General features: G+C 45.4%; 1 protein-coding gene across 1 annotated transcript in view; it reads left to right on the top strand.

Moving 5' to 3' along the window:
* Positions 1-19848, top strand: part of NR4A3 (nuclear receptor subfamily 4 group A member 3) — a 240368-nt gene that overhangs the window by 364 nt on the left and 220156 nt on the right. The window contains exon 2 of the mRNA XM_040433015.1: positions 3872-4015. The gene's annotated coding sequence lies outside the window, so the exon portion shown is untranslated. The remainder of the gene's footprint in view (positions 1-3871; positions 4016-19848) is intronic.

The raw sequence follows: 19848 nt of genomic DNA, 5'->3' as shown, positions 1-19848 counted from the left end.
TGACATTCCGGGGGAACTTGTCACTTTACTGGAGAAGATGTTTAGTGATGCCAAGTCCCACGCTGTGGTTGCCATGGTAATGATGCTGCGGTACTAATGGGTAGGAGTAGGCTGTAGCAGATGTTATCCCGGATAGGGCTGCATAGCCCCTGGCATACAGGGCACCATGTCGGTACCGCTCAGGATACTAGCACATTCCAAGGTATTTGGGAGGACTGTCCCACCAGCCGGCAGTGCGGTACCTGTGCTGTGCGCAGTTTGGAATCACACAGAATGGGACGGGGCTGCGGTAATTAGAAGCATGGCTAAAGTCTCAGGGATGGCAGGGCTGCGGTAATTAGAAGCATGGCTAAAGTCTCAGGGACATTAGAAGCATGGCTAAAGTCTCAGGGATGGCAGGGCTGCGGTAATTAGAAGCATGGCTAAAGTCTCAGGGACATTAGAAGCATGGCTAAAGTCTCAGGGACGGCAGGGCTGCGGTAATTAGAAGCATGGCTAAAGTCTCAGGGACGGCAGGGCTGCGGTAATTAGAAGCATGGCTAAAGTCTCAGGGACGGCAGGGCTGCGGTAATTAGAAGCATGGCTAAAGTCTCAGGGACTGCAGGGCTGCGGTAATTAGTAGCATGGCTAAAGTCTCAGGGACGGCAGGGCTGTGGTAATTAGTAGCATGGCTAAAGTCTCAGGGACGGCAGAGCTGTGGTAATTAGAAGCATGGCTAAAGTCTCGGACGGCAGGGCTGCGGTAATTAGAAGCTTGGCTAAAGTCTCGGATGGCAGGGCTGCGGTAATTAGTAGCATGGCTAAAGTCTCAGGGACGGCAGGGCTGCGGTAATTAGAAGCATGGCTAAAGTCTCAGGGACGGCAGGGCTGCGGTAATTAGAAGCATGGCTAAAGTCTCAGGGACGGCAGGGCTGCGGCTGCGGTGTATCTGCACAGACGGATCCGCACCGATAATGCAAACGCTTGTATCTGTACAGAATTAGAAGCATGGCTAAAGTCTCAGGGACGGCAGGGCTACGGTAATTAGTAGCATGGCTAAAGTCTCAGGGACGGCAGGGCTACGGTAATTAGAAGCATGGCTAAAGTCTCAGGGACGGCAGGGCTGCGGTAATTAGTAGCATGGCTAAAGTCTCAGGGATGGCAGGGCTGCGGTAATTAGAAGCATGGCTAAAGTCTCAGGGACGGCAGGGCTACGGTAATTAGAAGCATGGCTAAAGTCTCAGGGACGGCAGGGCTGCAGCTGCGGTGTATCTGCACAGACGGATCCGCACCGATAATGCAAACGCTTGTATCCGTACAGAATTAGAAGCATGGCTAAAGTCTCATGGACGGCAGGGCTACGGTAATTAGAAGCATGGCTAAAGTCTCAGGGACGGCAGGGCTGCGGCTGCGGTGTATCTGCACAGACGGATCCGCACCGATAATGCAAACGCTTGTATCCGTACAGAATTAGAAGCATGGCTAAAGTCTCATGGACGGCAGGGCTACGGTAATTAGAAGCATGGCTAAAGTCTCAGGGACGGCAGGGCTGCAGTCAGTGTCGGACTGGGGTACGTAGGGCCCACCAGTAAAATTTATTTTGGGGGTTAACCATACGGATACATTCAAATATAATAAATAATCTAACAAGTTTTTTATATGAACATCGGCTGGTTGAGGTGCTGTACATTGAATATATGTATGAAGAGCAGTAAGTCTACTGTGTTATGTACCACTTGTGCAGGGGGTGGGAGACTAGGGACCCACTTTGCTCAGGGGCCCACCGGGGGATTCCCCTGTACCCCTGTGGGCCAGTCCGAGTCTTGCTGCGGTAATTAGAAGCATGGCTAAAGTCTCAGGGACGGCAGGGCTGCGGTAATTAGTAGCATGGCTAAAGTCTCAGGGACGGCAGGGCTGCGGTAATTAGAAGCATGGCTAACGTCTCAGGGACGGCAGGGCTGTGGTAATTAGTAGCATGGCTAAAGTCTCAGGGACGGCAGGGCTGCGGTAATTAGTAGCATGGCTAAAGTCTCAGGGACGGCTGGGCTGCGGTAATTAGAAGCATGGCTAACGTCTCAGGGACGGCAGGGCTGCGGTAATTAGAAGCATGGCTAAAGTCTCGGATGGCAGGGCTGCGGTAATTAGAAGCATGGCTAAAGTCTCAGGGACGGCAGGGCTGCGGTAATTAGTAGTATGGCTAAAGTCTCAGGGACTGCAGGGCTGCGGTAATTAGAAGCATGGCTAAAGTCTCAGGGACGGCAGGGCTGCGGTAATTAGAAGCATGGCTAACGTCTCAGGGACGGCAGGGCTGCGGTAATTAGAAGCATGGCTAAAGTCTCAGGGACGGCAGGGCTGCGGTAATTAGAAGCATGGCTAAAGTCTCAGGGACTGCAGGGCTGCGGTAATTAGAAGCATGGCTAAAGTTTTAGGGACTGCAGGGCTGCGGTAATTAGAAGCATGGCTAAAGTCTCGGACGGCAGGGCTGCGGTAATTAGAAGCATGGCTAAAGTCTCAGGGACGGCAGGGCTGCGGTAATTAGTAGTATGGCTAAAGTCTTAGGGACTGCAGGGCTGCGGTAATTAGTAGTATGGCTAAAGTCTCAGGGACTGCAGGGCTGCGGTAATTAGTAGCATGGCTAAAGTCTCAGGGACGGCAGGGCTGCGGTAATTAGAAGCATGGCTAACATCTCAGGGACGGCAGGGCTGCGGTAATTAGAAGCATGGCTAAAGTCTCAGGGACGGCAGGGCTGCGGTAATTAGAAGCATGGCTAAAGTCTCAGGGACGGCAGGGCTGCGGTAATTAGAAGCATGGCTAACATCTCAGGGACGGCAGGGCTGCGGTAATTAGAAGCATGGCTAAAGTCTCAGGGACGGCAGGGCTGCGGTAATTAGAAGCATGGCTAAAGTCTCAGGGACTGCAGGGCTGCGGTGTATCTGCACAGACGGATCTGCACCGATAATGCAAATGCTTGTATCCGTACAGAATTAGAAGCATGGCTAAAGTCTAAGCGACGGCAAGGCTGCGGTAATTAGAAGCATGGCTAAAGTCTAGGCGACGGCAGGGCTGCGGTAATTAGAAGCATGGCTAAAGTCTAGGCGACGGCAGGGCTGCGGTAATTAGAAGCATGGCTAAAGTCTAGGCGACGGCAGGGCTGCGGTAATTAGAAGCATGGCTAAAGTCTAGGCGACGGCAGGGCTGCGGTAATTAGAAGCATGGCTAAAGTCTAAGCGACGGCAAGGCTGCGGTAATTAGAAGCATGGCTAAAGTCTAGGCGACGGCAGGGCTGCGGTAATTAGAAGCATGGCTAAAGTCTCAGGGACGGTTCCTTTGGTAACCAGAGGAATTGATGGCAGCTTCTTTGAAGGAAGACAAAAGCTTTAGCTAAAGGGCAGAGGGGCCAGACAGCAAAGGTGGACGCTCACAAGTAGCCTTATTTCCAGCAGTGTGACTGGTTGTTGACCTGTTCAGGAAGAAGTGACTGTATGGTGGAGGTGGATAGTGAATCACATCTGTACAGTACCAGCAGCTGCACTGTAAAATAGATTGAAATTTACAAAAAAAAATTTTTTTTTTTAATCCAGCATGCTCTGGGTACGGTGTCTTTTTCCGGTGTATTCCCATAGAGTTCTCTATTGGAGTAAACCTAGAAATGCCATAGACAGAGTTTGCTGCGTAAAAAAGAAATAAATGATAAAGTCAAGGACCCGAAAACCATAAGTGAAGAAGAGGGCAAAAAAGTGCTGTGAATAATAATTTCCTCTTGGCTTGCAGCTAATGTTAAGATGCAGAGTTTTTGCCACTAGAGAAAGTTTTTATTTTTTTATTATTTAGCAAAAATGATGCCGTGTGATGCCACCCTAATATTAGCTACTAAAGTTCTGGTGTTTTTTAAGCCTGCAGGTCGAAGGAGCGACCATCACAAAGCTCTGCTCTCTCCATTCCGGACCCAGATCCTTCAGATCTAGCGCTTCCCAAAGTGCATTTTGTAGAAAGTCAGTCAAGTACTTCCATCATTCAGCAGGAAAGATATCATCCAGGTAAGTGATTTCATAGTATTTTACAGTTAATAGTTTACTGTTTATATCTACATACAGGAGTAATATAAGGGCAGGTCGTGTGGTCATTTTCTGATTTAGATAGATATTAGATACATAGATATTAAATAGATATTTTAGATAATGTTTATAATATGTCAATATTAGTCAAATAAACACCCAATCATGACTATGAAATAACAAAAAAATCTAACACAAATTTGTAATGTATATTCTACAAAAATGCTCACACACATGTACGTATATATATATTGCGAAACATTACATAATCATCCTTTTTCAGGAGGCACTGTATATCAAGCAGGGATTCCACTCAATAGATGATACATTGTGTCATTGCAGTCCTGTTTTAGGTTACTTGTTTGACTGACATTGTAAGCCTAATATAAAGTACTCTTTCATCTGTTGTGTTGGATTCTGTATAGCACACGTGGACCTTTTAACATATTTTCTGGTCACATTTGCTTGTTGTAGATGATCTATCATGCTATGCAATGTTCTGTGAATTGTTATCGTATTTAACCCTTTCATGACCAGGCCAAAAAAGGCCCGAATGTCCATGCAACTTTTTGGTCTGTTTCACACAAGTGGATGCCGTGCGTGTCTTTCGCAGCGTGAATGACAGCCAAGCCCCGGTCCCGGCAGCAGAGACACGGAGCATCTTTTTACTACAAAATCACAGTGAGATAAAGTTGTCATCATGATTTTATAGTAAAAAGATCACAGAGAGGCACGGAGCATTATCAGTCATGTTACTGCTCCGTGTCTCTGCTGTCTGAAACGAGGCTTGGCTGTAATTCATGCTGCGGATGACACGCATGGCATCCGCTCGTGTGAAACAGCCCTTTGTGATTTTGTGCAGATGGTGGTTTAATGACCATAGCTTTTTATATTTGTTTGACTACCAAAATAATGTTTGCAATTTTTTTTACTTAACACTTAGGACTTATTAGAATGTTTTTTAGAGTTTTTTTTCTTTTTTTAGGTTTAATTTGGAGGAAAACCGCTAATTATTATTAAAAACTATTTTTTTAATTATAGCTTTTTTTTAAAATATTAAAACTACACAAAAATTAATTATTGCAATAGGTTCCCTATTTTGTGATGATCGTTTTCATATATAACATTTATAGGTTTGAGACTGGTGACGGTTTCTGTTAGCAACTGAATTTTTTTTTTTTTTACATTTTTTGTATTTTTTTATATATTTTTTTTAACTTAGATTTTTATTTCTTTTTGGCACATAATATGTCCCCCAGGAGGACACCCAGTTACAGGGGAAAACAGCCCCCTGTGGGGGCATGACACACAGGCAGAGCTGATCAGGGTCTCCTTAGACCCTGCAGCTCTGCTCCTGCCTCAGCCCCAGAAACCCCCGGTGGTCACGTGACCGCCAGGACTAACAGAGGAAGCGGCTTCCTGCTCCCTCCACCATGCGCTCGTTCAGCGCTTTCCTGCCGGCACAGGAGAAGGCAGAAACGGTAATAAACTGCTCCTGTCTTCTCCTCTGGGTTCCTGCTGTGTCTGTCAGCCGGGACCTGACCTGCTCCTGATCAGCGCAGGGATTAAAACGCTGCCTGCACATGTATATACGTGTATTGTGCACGGGGCATGTGCAGATAGGACGTATATATCCAGTGGGCAGTCGGGAAGGGGTTAATATAAGTATTTCTGCACAAGGCTGTTTTCTAGCTATGACAGCGCTTTTAGCAGATGTCCTGGAATAAGAAGACTAATAAGAAATGATGAAGACAGATATTTTAAACCACATCATACACACACTTGGTTTAGCACCCTGGAAAGAGACTTTTAGTGCTTTTCTCTCCGTCATCATGGGGTAATCTTTAATGAAACTCGTCCTGATTGTTATCTTTTTTTAATTATCTGTCTTTATAAGGTTAAAGCAAAACATCTGTCAAAACAAGAAAATTAAGACTTCACTTAACCCACAATCCCACTCCTCATCACTGTAGTCGCACCTGAATTCTCAGGTCTTGTGCAGAGATATTCATTAATTTTGCACCATGACATATTGGTCTGTTAATGTTATTTATTTATCAGGATGTGAGAAAGGGAGTACATCTCTTTTCCTTATTATAGAAAAAGGAAAGTTTCCCATTGTAAGTCCAAGATTGCTATATGAGCATACTTTACAAGTGCAACATATGTTGTAGATATCATGTACATTTCCTGTTGAGCAAAAGTCTGCAAATTGTGTTGTCAGCAGCTTACATGTTCATATTAATTTTCAATCACAGCATGAGGCCTCATGCACACGACCGCAATGTTTTTTGCGGTCCGCAAACCGCGGATCCGCAAAAACCGGAAGCCGCCCGTGTGCCTTCCACAATTTGTGGAACAGAATGGGCGGCCCATTGTAGAAATGCTTATTCTTGTCCGCAAAACGGACAAGAATAGGACAAGCTATATTTTTTAGCGGGGCCACGGAACGGTGCAACGGATGCGGACAGCACACGGAGTGCTGTCCACATCTTTTGCAGCCCCATTGAAGTGAATGGGTCCGCACCAGAGCTGCTTGGATGCGGACCTCAAAAACGGTCGTGTGCATGAGGCCTGACTTAAAAAGATAAAATTAGTTTTGGGGGGGGGGGGGACAGCCAATGGTAGGCAGGCACGGGGGTGATGTAAAAAGGAGGGCGTGATGTGACATGGAGGGGGATGAGAAATGTGACATGGAGGGGGATGAGAAATGTGACATGGAGGGGGATGAGAAATGTGACATGGAGGGGGATGAGAAATGTGACATGGAGGGGGATGAGAAATGTGACATAGGGGGTGATGTGACATGGAGGTGGAGAAATGTGACATTTCTCCCCCTCCATGTCACATCACCCCCTGCTTGTCACATTTCCCCCCCTCTATTAATGTTGTGTAAAAATAAACATAAACACAGCTCCCCTTCTCCTCTGTGTGGTCCTGGTATCTTCTCTCTGTGCTCCCGACAAGACTTTGAGGACCTTTCCCCCAAATCACTGCCCTGACACGTGACACAGCTGCGGCCACTGATTGGCAGAGTGGGAAAGGTCCTCAAACAACTTGTCAGGACTCGGGAGCCCAGAGAGAAGATATGAGGACCACCACACAGAGGAGAACAGCCGCAGGAGGCCGGCGGCATGCAAGTGATTAATGAAATAAAAAAAAAGTTTCATTTTTCCGCCTTCCCCTTCTCAGCACCCTAAGGCAGCCGCTTGTTCTGCCTTATTATAGCAACGGGCCTGCTAGGGAGGCTAGTCCCCGTCACCGCCTGTCATTGACTGCTCCCCCCGGATGCTTTCATCCATTCACGGGGTGAAGCAGCAGGAGCGGAGCAGGGACCCAGGTAAGTATATTCCCTGTGAGGGGCAGTTATTAATATTGTATAACCCCTTAAATTGCTGGTGGTATAGGAACCTCTCCCACAGCTCACACGTGTGTAATAAAAAGAGACGAATAGCGGCAAAGGTTATTGGGAGAGTATATATACAGTCCTGATCAAAAGTTTAAGACCACTTGAAAAATGGCAAAAAATCATTTTTAGCATGGCTGGATCTTAACCACCTCAGCCCCCATAGCTTAAACACCCTGAAAGACCAGGCCACTTTTTACACTTCTGACCTACCCTACTTTCACAGTTTATTGCTCGGTCATGAAACTTACCACCCAAATGAATTTTACCTCCTTTTCTTCTCACTAATAGAGCTTTCATTTGGTGGTATTTCATTGCTGCTGACATTTTTACTTTTTTTGTTATTAATCGAAATTTAACGATTTTTTTGCAAAAAAATGACATTTTTCACTTTCAGTTGTAAAATTTTGCAAAAAAAACGACATCCATATATAAATTTTGCTCTAAATTTATTGTTCTACATGTCTTTGATAAAAAAAAAATGTTTGGGTAAAAAAAAAATGGTTTGGGTAAAAGTTATAGCGTTTACAAACTATGGTACAAAAATGTGACTTTCTGAGCACCTGTCATGTTTCCTGAGGTTCTACAATGCCCAGACAGTACAAACACCCCACAAATGACGCCATTTCGGAAAGTAGACACCCTAAAGTATTCGCTGATGGGCATAGTGAGTTCATAGAACTTTTTATTTTTTGTCACAAGTTAGCGGAAAATGATGATTTATTTATTTATTTATTTTTTTCTTACAAAGTCTCATATCTTGGCAAAAGACAACTTTGTATAAAAAAATGGGAAAAGTTGTCTTTTGCCAAGATATTTCTCTCACCCAGCATGGGTATATGTAAAATGACACCCCAAAACACATTCCCCAACTTCTCCTGATTACGGAGATACCACATGTGTGACACTTTTTTGCAGCCTAGGTAGGCAAAGGGGCCCACATTCCAAAGAGCACCTTTCGGATTTCACCGGCCATTTTTTACAGAATTTGATTTCAAACTCCTTACCACACATTTGGGCCCCTAGAATGCCAGGGCAGTATAACTACCCCACAAGTGACCCCATTTTGGAAAGAACACACCCCAAGGTATTCGCTGATGGGCATAGTGAGTTCATGGAAGTTTTTATTTTTTGTCACAAGTTAGTGGAATATGAGACTTTGTAAGAAAAAAATAAAAAATCATAATTTTCCACTAACTTGTGACAAAAAATGAAAAATTCTAGGAACTCGCCATGCCCCTCACGGAATACCTTGGGGTGTCTTATTTCCAAAATGGGGTCACTTGTGGGGTAGTTATACTGCCCTGGCATTCTAGGGGCCCAAATGTGTGGTAAGGAGTTTGAAATCAAATTCTGTAAAAAAATGGCAGGTGAAATCCGAAAGGTGCTCTTTGGAATGTGGGCCCCTTTGCCCACCTAGGCTGCAAAAAAGTGTCACACATGTGGTATCTCCGTATTCAGGAGAAGTTGGGGAATGTGTTTTGGGGTGTCATTTTACATATACCCATGCTGGGTGAGAGAAATATCTTGGCAAAAGACAACTTTGTATAAAAAAATGGGAAAAGTTGTCGTTTGCCAAGATATTTCTCTCACCCAGCATGGGTATATGTAAAATGACACCCCAAAACACATTCCCCAACTTCTGAATACGGAGATACCAGATGTGTGACACTTTTTTGCAGCCTAGGTGGGCAAAGGGGCCCACATTCCAAAGAGCACCTTTTGGATTTCACCGGCCATTTTTTACAGAATTTGATTTCAAACTCCTTACCACACATTTGGGCCCCCAGAATGCCAGGGCAGTATAACTACCCCACAAGTGACCCCATTTTGGAAATAAGACACCCCAAGGTATTCGCTGGTGGGCATAGTGAGTTCATGGAAGTTTTTATTTTTTGTCACAAGTTAGTGGAATATGAGACTTTGTAAGAAAAAAAAAAAAAAAAATTATCATTTTCCACTAACTTGTGACAAAAAATAAAAATTCTAGGAACTCGCCATGCCCCTCACGGAATACCTTGGGGTGTCTTCTTTCCAAAATGGGGTCACTTGTGGGGTAGTTATACTGCCCTGGCATTCTAGGGGCCCAAATGTGTGGTAAGGAGTTTGAAATCAAATTCTGTAAAAAATGGCCGGTGAAATCCGAAAGGTGCTCTTTGGAATGTGGGCCCCTTTGCCCACCTAGGCTGCAAAAAAGTGTCACACATGTGGTATCTCCGTATTCAGGAGAAGTTGGGGAATGTGTTTTGGGGTGTCATTTTACATATACCCATGCTGGGTGAGAGAAATATCTTGGCAAAAGACAACTTTTCCCATTTTTTTATACAAAGTTGTCTTTTGCCAAGATATTTCTCTCACCCAGCATGGGGTATATGTAAAATGACACCCCAAAACACATTTCCCAACTCCTCCTGAATACGGAGATACCACATGTGTGACACTTTTTTGCAGCCTAGGTGGGCAAAGGGGCCCAAATTCCTTTTAGGAGGGCATTTTTAGACATTTGGATACCAGACTTCTTCTCACGCTTTGGGGCCCCTAAAATGTCAGGGCAGTATAAATACCCCACATGTGACCCCATTTTGGAAAGAAGACACCCCAACGTATTCAATGAGGGGCATGGCGAGTTCATAGAAAAAAAAATTTTTGGGCACAAGTTAGCGGAAATTGATTTTTTTTTTTTTTTTCTCACAAAGTCTCCCTTTCCGCTAATTCGAGACAAAAATTTCAATCTTTCATGGACTCAATATGCCCCTCAGCGAATACCTTGGGGTGTCTTCTTTCCAAAATGGTGTTATTTGTGGGGTGTTTGTACTGCCCTGGCATTTGAGGGTCTCCGCAATCATTACATGTATGCCCAGCATTAGGAGTTTCTGCTATTCTCCTTATATTGAGCATACGGTTAATAAAAAAAAAAATTTTCGTTCAGCCTCTGGGCTGAAAGAAAAAAATGAACGGCACAGATTTCTTCATTCGCATCGATCAATGTGGATGAAAAAATCTCTGCCAAAAAAAGAAAAAGGAGGGGAAAGGCGTCTGCCAGGACATAGGAGCTCCGCCCAACATCCATACCCACTTAGCTCGTATGCCCTGGCAAACCAGATTTCTCCATTCACATCAATCGATGTGGATGAATAAATCCTTGCCGGGATTTTTTTTTTTATATATACAAAGTGTTTGCCAAAGTATATGAACACCGCCACCTCCTCAGCTCATATGCCTCGGCAAACGTATCTTTTACTGCAGAGGAGAAATCTCGTCTTGCAGCGCCGCATACACCGACTTGCTTGTAATCTGACAGCAGCGCAATGCTTCTGTCAGAATGCACATCAGTGCTGCAGCTAGTCGATCGGTTGGTTCACCTGGAAGGTAAAAAAAACAAAACAAAAAAGAAAAAACCAGGCCGCAACGCAATAAATTTATTAACTTTTGAACAGAACATATAAACTTTTTTTAACTTTTTTAACTGAACGTTAACTTTTTTACTTACCGGTATTTTTTTTTTTTGGTTTAGTTTTTTTTACCTTTATAGAACAAACCTCTCCTTCCCCATGGGACAATGTGCAAAGCGCAAATCGCCCAAAGATGTGGCGAAGTACGTTATGCACTTTATCCCAGGTGAAAGGAGAGGTTTGCAGCAGCTGTGAGTAAAAGGGCCCTAATAGCCCTGTGTGCCTGTCCTGTGAGATGCAATCCCTATTCTAGGTGTACCTGTGTGTGGTACTTCCGGAAACACTCTCCAAAGCATAGGGCAGGGTGGTCAGGACAGTCAGGACAGAAATAGCGGATATCACGCTTTATTCCACTCCTGCTACAGACACGACATCTTTTTCGGGGTGACGGTTGGGTTGAGGTACCAGGAACGACACTGGGGAAATGTCGCTCGTGTAGACGGCTAACTACACTGGTGGATGGGGCCACGGAACCTTCTGGATACAGGAGGTTCTTGATGATCTCTTGCTGGAATTTGAGGAAGGATCCTGTTCTCCCAGCCTTACTGTAGAGAACAAAACTATTGTACAGAGCCAATTGAATTAAATATACAGACACCTTCTTATACCAGCGTCTGGTGCGTCGGGAAACTAAATACGGAGACAACATCTGGTCATTGAAGTCCACCCCTCCCATGAGCAAATTATAGTCGTGGACTGAGAGGGGCTTTTCAATGACACGGGTTGCTCGCTCAATTTGTATTGTCGTGTCTGCGTGAATGGAGGAGAGCATGTAAACGTCACGCTTGTCTCTCCATTTCACCGCGAGCAGTTCTTCGTTACACAAGGCAGCCCTCTCCCTCCTTGCAAGACGGGTGGTAACGACCTGTTGGGGGAAGCCCACGCGACTAGTTCGCGCGGTGCCACAGGCGCAAATCTGTTCTAGAAACAAATGCCTAAAGAGGGCCACACTTGTGTAGAAATTGTCCACATAAAGATGGTACCCCTTGCCAAATAAGGGTGACACCAAGTCCCAGACTGTCTTCCCACTGCTCCCCAGGTAGTCAGGGCAACCGACCGGCTCCAGGGTCTGATCTTTTCCCTCATAGATCCGAAATTTGTGGGTATAGCCTGTGGCCCTTTCACAGAGCTTATACAATTTGACCCCATACCGGGCACGCTTGCTTGGGATGTATTGTTTGAAGCCAAGGCGCCCGGTAAAATGTATTAGGGACTCGTCTACGCAGATGTTTTGCTCGGGGGTATACAAATCTGCAAATTTCTGGTTGAAGTGGTCTATGAGGGGCCGAATTTTGTGGAGCCGCTCAAAAGCTGGGTGGCCTCTGGGACGGGAGGTGGTGTTGTCGCTAAAATGCAGGAAACGGAGGATGGCCTCAAATCGTGCCCTGGACATAGCAGCAGAGAACATGGGCATGTGATGAATCGGGTTCGTGCACCAATATGACCGCAATTCATGCTTTTTAGTTAGACCCATGTTGAGGAGAAGGCCCAGAAAAATTTTAATTTCGGAAACTTGGACTGGTTTCCACCGGAAAGGCTGGGCATAATAGCTTCCCGGGTTGGCGGATATAAATTGTGTGGCATACCGGTTTGTCTCTGCCACGACTAAGTCCAAGAGCTCCGCAGTCAAGAACAGCTCAAAAAATCCCAGGGCCGAACAGATATGAGCCGTCTCAACCCGAACTCCAGACTGGGCGGTGAAAGGGGGAACTAATGGTGCGGCTGAAGTTGGTGACTGCCAATCAGGGTTTGCCAGCACCTCAGGGATTCTAGGGGCTCTTTGCGGTGGCTGCGACTGGGTAACTATTGCACGTGCCACCGTACCAGCTTCAACTGCCCTTCTGGTGCTCGCCACGTCACCATGTTGTACGGCAGTGCTGGTACTAGGTCCAGGGAGGGCTGTGCTGCTGGTGTATGCCTCACCACGTGATCCGGCAGCGCCAGCCCCACTCTGCTGCTCTTGAAGCAGATCCTGCATAACCTGTGGTCTAGCGACACGGGGCCTAGTACGCCTGGTGCTATCAGGGACCTCCACCTCCTCGTCCGAACTTTGGGTCAGAGAGCCACTGCTTTCTACAGGTTCATATTCTGACCCGCTAGATTCGTCAGATGAGGGTTCCCATTCCTCATCCGACTGGGTCAGAATCCTGTAGGCCTCTTCAGAAGAATACCCCCTGTTTGACATTTTGGACTACTAAATTTAGGGGTATTCCCTGAGACTACCCAAGAAAAAAAGCAAGCCTGTCTTACAAAGGGGAGGCTAGCGAAGTACCGGAGGCCGCTGCGGTTGATAAAAAATATCAAAACTGATTTTTTTTATCGCCGCAGTGCTTGTAAAGTTAATGTGCAGTGATCAAAAAATATATATTTTTTGTCACTGCGGTGGGGCGGGCGTGGGTGAACGCACGTGTGGGCGACCGATCAGGCCTGATCGGGCAAACACTGCGTTTTGGGTGGAGGGTGAACTAAAGTGACACTAATACTATTATAGATCTGACCGTGATCAGTTTTGATCACTTACAGATACTATAAAAGTACAAATGCTGATTAGCGATACGCTAATCAGCAAATCAGTGACTGCGGTGCGGTGGGCTGGGCGCTAACCGATCGCTAACTACCTAACCAAGGGGCCTAAACTATCCTAAAACCTAAAAGCCAATACTAGTGAAAAAAAAAAGTGACAGTTTACACTGATCACTTTTTGTCTTTCACTAAGTGATTGACAGGGGCGATCAAAGGGGTGATCAAAGGGTTAATTGGGGTGCAGGGGGTGATCTGGAGCTAAAGTGTGGTGTTGGTGCTACTCACTGTGAAGTCTGCTCCTCTGCTGGATCCAACCGACGAAAAGGACCAGCAGAGGAGCAGACAAGCCATATAACAGATCATATTTACTAATATGATCTGTTATATGGCTTGTGATTCGTTTTTTTTTAAAATCGCCAGCCTGCCAGCCAATGATCGTTGCTGGCAGGCTGGTGACGAAATTGTTCTTTAACTTTTGCCGGCCCGCGATGCGCATGCGCGGGCCGGCTTTGAGCGAAATCGCGTCTCGCGAGATGACGCGAATATGCGTGACTCTGCGCAGCGCTGCCGCCTCCGGAACGCGATCCTGCGTTAGGCGGTCCGGAGGCAGTTAACAAGGTTCCAAGTAGAGCTTCAACATACAAGAAGAAGAAATGGGAGTGAGACAAAACATTTTTAGAATAAACGGAAACAGGCTGTTTTTCAGCTGATCAAAAGTTTAGGACCACACCTCCAAAAAAAACTAAACCCCCCCCAAAACAGAAATCCAACTTCCAAACATGAACTCAGTAATGAGTAGCTCTGCCGTTATTGTTTATCACTTAAAAAATTCGTTTCGGCATGCTTGATGCAAGCGTTTCCATGAGGTGAGTGGGAGCATTTCTCCAAGTGGTGAAGACGGCCGCACGAAGGCCATCTACTGTCTGGAACTGTTGTCCATTTTTGTAAACTTCCCTTGCCATCCATCCCCAAAGGTTCTCAATTGGATTTAGATCAGGGGAACACGCAGGATGGGCCAAAAGAGTGATGTTATTCTCCTGGAAGAAGTCCCTTGTCCTGCGGGCATTGTGTACTGTAGCGTTGTCCTCTTGAAAAACCCAGTCGTTACCACACAGACGAGGGCCCTCAGTCATGAGGAATGCTCTCTGCAACATTTGGACATAGCCAGCGGCCGTTTGACGCCCCTGCACTTCCTGAAGCTCCATTGTTCCACTTAAGGAAAAAGCACCCCAGACCATAATGGCGCCCCCTCAGGTGGGATCTGCTTGTCATGCCAGTAACGTTGGAAACCATCAGGACCATCAAGGTAAAAAAAATTCTCATCAGAAAATAAAACTTTCTTCCACCTTTGAATGTTCCATGTTTGGTGCTCTCTTGCAAAGTCCAAACGAGCAGTTCTGTGGCATTCAAGGAGACGAGGTCTTTGAAGACTTTTTTGTTTTTGAAGCCCTTCAGTCTCAGATGCCGTCTGATGGTTATAGGGCTGCAGTCAGCACCAGTAAGGGCCTTAATTTGGGTCGAGGATCGTCCAGTGTCTTCACGGACAGCCAATTGGCTCAGTGCTGATGAATTTTTTTGGGGTCTTCCACTTGACTTTTTTGTTCCATAACCCTCAGGATCATTTAAGAAATTCCAAATGACTGTCTTACTGCGTCCCACCTCAGCAGCGATGGCGCGCTGTGAAAGACCCTGCTTATGCAGTTCAACAACCCGTTTTTTTGCCTTTGCCATCGCAACGTGTGACTACCTGACAGAAAATGACAATGAATCCACATCTTTGCACAGATTTGGCCTTTTAAAGGCATGTGGTCCTAAAATTTGGATCAGCTGAAAAACAGCATGTTTCAGTTTAATCGTTATTTTCAATTAATTGCATGCTCAAAAAATGTTTTGTCTCACTCTCATTTCTTCTTGTTGCATGTTTAAGCTCTACTTGGAACCTTGTTAAGATCCAACAATGTAAAATATGATTTTTTGCCATTTTTCAAGTGGTCTTAAACTTTTGATCAGGACTGTATGTTGCCATTGGACTCACTGAAAGCAAAATTAGGCCTCTTGCACACGACCATATGTATTTTGCGGTCGGCAAAATTGAAAACGGATCCGTGTGCATTCCGTATTTTGCGGAACGAAACAGCTGGCCCCAATAGAACAGTACTATCCTTGTCCGCAATGGACAATACTAGGACAATAATAGGACATGTTCTATTTTTTTCCAGAACAGACATACAGAAACAGAATGCAAACAGAGTAACTTCCGTTTGTTGTGGACCCATTGAAGTGAATGATTCCGCATACAGTCCGCAAAAAAACAACGTAACGGACACGGAAAGAAAATACGTTCGTGTGCAAGAGGCCTTACAAGTAATACCAAAACGCTAGTGTGAAAGTAGCCTTAGCTCAATGAAGCCATAGTTTGTATCGGCCAAAGTCGCGCAAGACTTTCAGGAATTACTACTATATTTATATCTGCGTATTTAATAGTAATTTAAAATAGGAATCCGAAGTGGGCTTTGGTACTGAGGTACCAGGCAGTACCAAAGCCCAGTTCAGATTGCTGGTGAGTCTCATTCTTGCTTCCAACTCCATTGCAGAGAGGTTAAAAGAGGGCCCGTAGTTCTTGCAGGTGTACCTGTGGGGGAAAAGTGTTAGTCGCCCTCCAAGTGTGAATGCTGCAACCTCACCAGCCAGTCAGTGACCTCAGTGAGGAGAGGTTGCAGCAGTTGTCATCAAATTGTGTGTGAGTAAAAGCTGCTGCCTACTAGTAGCACAGGCTACACAGTAACCCTTCTATGCACCTCCTCCCACCCACCATAGACATATGCTTCAAGTACACACAGTATATATATATATATATATATATATATACACTGCTCAAAAAAATAAAGGGAACACTTAAACAACACAATGTAACTCCAAGTCAATCACACTTCTGTGAAATCAAACTGTCCACTTAGGAAACAACACTGAGTGACAATCAATTTCACATGCTGTTGTGCAAATGGGATAGACAACAGGTGGAAATTATAGGCAATTAGCAAGACACCCCCAATAAAGGAGTGGTTCTGCAGGTGGTGACCTGACCACTTCTCAGTTCCTATGCCTCATGGCTGATGTTTTGGTCACTTTTGAATGCTGCCGGTGCTTTCACTCTAGTGGTAGCATGAGACGGAGTCTACAACCCACACAAGTGGCTCAGGTAGTGCAGCTTATCCAGGATGGCACATCAATGCGAGCTGTGGCAAGAAGGTTTGCTGTGTCTGTCAGCGTAGTGTCCAGAGCATGGAGGCGCTACTAGGAGACAGGCCAGTACATCAGGAGACGTGGAGGAGGTGGTAGGAGGGCAACAACCCAGCAGCAGGACAGCTACCTCCGCCTATGTGCAAGGAGGAACAGGAGGAGCACTGCCAGAGCCCTGCAAAATGACCTCCAGCAGGCCACAAATGTGCATGTGTCTGCTCAAACGGTCAGAAACAGACTCCATGAGGGTGATATGAGGGCCCGACGTCCACAGGTGGGGGTTGTGCTTACAGCCCAACACCGTGCAGGACGTTTGGCATTTGCCAGAAAACACCAAGATTGGAAATTCGCCACTGGCGCCCTGTGCTCTTCACAGATAAAAGCAGGTTCACACTGAGCACATGTGACAGACGTGACAGAGTCTGGAGACGCCGTGGAGAACGTTCTGGTGCCTGCAACATCCTCCAGCATGACCGGTTTGGCATTGGGTCAGTAATGGTGTGGAGTGGCATTTCTTTGGAGGGCCGCACAGCCCTCCATGTGCTCGCCAGAGGTAGCCTGACTGCCATTAGGTACCGAGATGAGATCCTCAGACCCCTTGTGAGACCATATGCTGGTGCGGTTGGCCCTGGGTTCCTCCTAATGCAAGACAATGCTAGACCTCATGTGGCTGGAGTGTGTCAGCAGTTCCTGCAAGACGAAGGCATTGATGCTATGGACTGGCCCGCCCGTTCCCCAGACCTGAATCCAATTGAGCACATCTGGGACATCACGTCTCGCTCTATCCACCAACGTCACGTTGCACCACAGACTGTCCAGGAGTTGGCAGATGCTTTAGTCCAGGTCTGGGAGGAGATCCCTCAGGAGACCGTCCGCCACCTCATCAGGAGCATGCACAGGTGTTGTAGGGAGGTCATACAGGCACGTGGAGGCCACACACACTACTGAGCCTAATTTTGACTTGTTTTAAGGACATTACATCAAAGTTGGATCAGCCTGTAGTGTGTTTTTCCACTTTAATTTTAAGGGTGACTCCAAATCCAGACCTCCATGGGTTAAAAAATTTGATTTCCATTTTTTTTTTTGGTGTGATTTTGTTGTCAGCACATTCAACTATGTAAAGAACAAAGTATTTCAGAAGAATATTTAATTAATTCAGATCTAGGATGTGTTATTTTTGTGTTCCCTTTATTTTTTTGAGCAGTGTATATATATACAGTACAGACCAAAAGTTTGGACACACCTTCTCATTCAAAGACTTTTCTTTTTTTTCATGACTATGAAAATTGTAGATTCACACTGAAGGCATCAAAACTATGAATTAACACATATGGAATTATATACATAACAAACAAGTGTGAAACAACTGAAAATATGTCATATTCTAGGTTCTTCAAAGTAGCCACCTTTTGCTTTGATTACTGCTTTGCACACTCTTGGCATTCTCTTGATGAGCTTCAAGAGGTAGACCCCTGAAATGGTTTTCACTTCACAGGTGTGCCCTGTCAGGTTTAATTAGTGGGATTTCTTGCCTTATAAATGGGGTTGGGACCATCAGTTGCGTTGAGGAGAAGTCAGGTGGATACACAGCTGATAGTCCTACTGAATAGACTGTTAGAATTTGTATTATGGCAAGAAAAAAGCAGCTAAGTAAAGAAAAACGAGTGGCCATCATTACTTTAAGAAATGAAGGTCAGTCAGTCAGGCGAAAAATTGGGAAAACTTTGAAAGTAAGGGCTATTTGACCATGAAGGAGAGTGATGGGGTGCTGCGCCAGATGACCTGGCCTCCACAGTCACCGGACCTGAACCCAATCGAGATGGTTTGGGGTGAGCTGGACCGCAGAGTGAAGGCAAAAGGGCCAACAAGTGCTAAGCATCTCTGGGAACTCCTTCAAGACTGTTGGAAGACCATTTCAGGGGACTACCTCTTGAAGCTCATCAAGAGAATGCCAAGAGTGTGCAAAGCAGTAATCAAAGCAAAAGGTGGCTACTTTGAAGAACCTAGAATATGACATATTTTCAGTTGTTTCACACTTGTTTGTTATGTATATAATTCCACATGTGTAAATTCATAGTTTTGATGCCTTCATAGTCATGAAAATTAATAAAACTCTTTGAATGAGGAGGTGTGTCCAAACTTTTGGTCTGTACTGTATATATACACTGCTCAAAAAAATGTGAAAGCACCGGCAGCATTCAAAAGTGACCAAAACATCAGCCAGGAAGCATAGGAACTGAGAAGTGGTCTGTGATGACCACCTGCAGAACCACTCCTTTATTGGGGGTGTCTTGCTAATTGCCTATAATTTCCACCTGTTGTCTATCCCATTTGCACAACAGCATGTGAAATTGATTGTCACTCAGTGTTGCTTCCTAAGTGGACAGTTTGATTTCACAGAAGTGTGATTGACTTGGAGTTACATTGTGTTGTTTAAGTGTTCCCTTTATTTTTTTGAGCAGTGTATATATATATATATATATATATATATATATATAGCTCACGGGATCACCATCTCCTGGGATAGACAGGCGCTGTAGTCAGACAAAACACAGTCCAGTCCAAGTAAGTATGGTGCAACTGACCGCAGCTAGTTTTGTTTGGCTGTTGCCGTCAAAAATATTGAACAAAACAGTACAACATAAAAGAAATACCTGGCCATCTGACCACTACATATATATACATACAGCAGTTCCTAACTACAGGAAACTATGCCTTATGCCCAGCACCATAATCCAAACCACACAGTTGCTTTGTACTCACATCAGAGCTTTTCCCAGGAGCAGAGACCTTAGCTAGTGAGCTGTCTTCCCTTTTATAGTCCACCCAGGTGCTCAGGTGATTAACCGCATTCAACCATGAATACCTGGAGTGGCTAATCGGAGCAAGGACCCACCCAACTCTCTCTGCTCCAAGCAGCCAGGCCCTTCTAACCAGGTTTTTGATAAAACCTTACACACACAGAAAACATAGTTTTCCTTGCTGTTTCAATTCCCTGGCTGCTGTTTAGAACGTATAAGACAGGAACCTAGGTGAAATGTAGACTCCTTCTACCACTTTCCCCCTGGTCACATATCCTTCCACCCTGTTTCGACCTTGGGGTAGGAACACACTGTGCTCTTAAACAGTACACCCTGGACAGGGCATCGGCATTTCCAAGCTGACGCCTGGGTGTATGTTGCACTGTAAAACTA

The sequence above is a fragment of the Bufo bufo genome, chromosome 5 (assembly GCF_905171765.1).
Source record: "Bufo bufo chromosome 5, aBufBuf1.1, whole genome shotgun sequence".
Classification (NCBI taxonomy): domain Eukaryota; kingdom Metazoa; phylum Chordata; class Amphibia; order Anura; family Bufonidae; genus Bufo; species Bufo bufo.
Note: the sequence above shows the minus strand (reverse complement) of the source record. Positions and strands in the feature narration are given on the sequence as shown.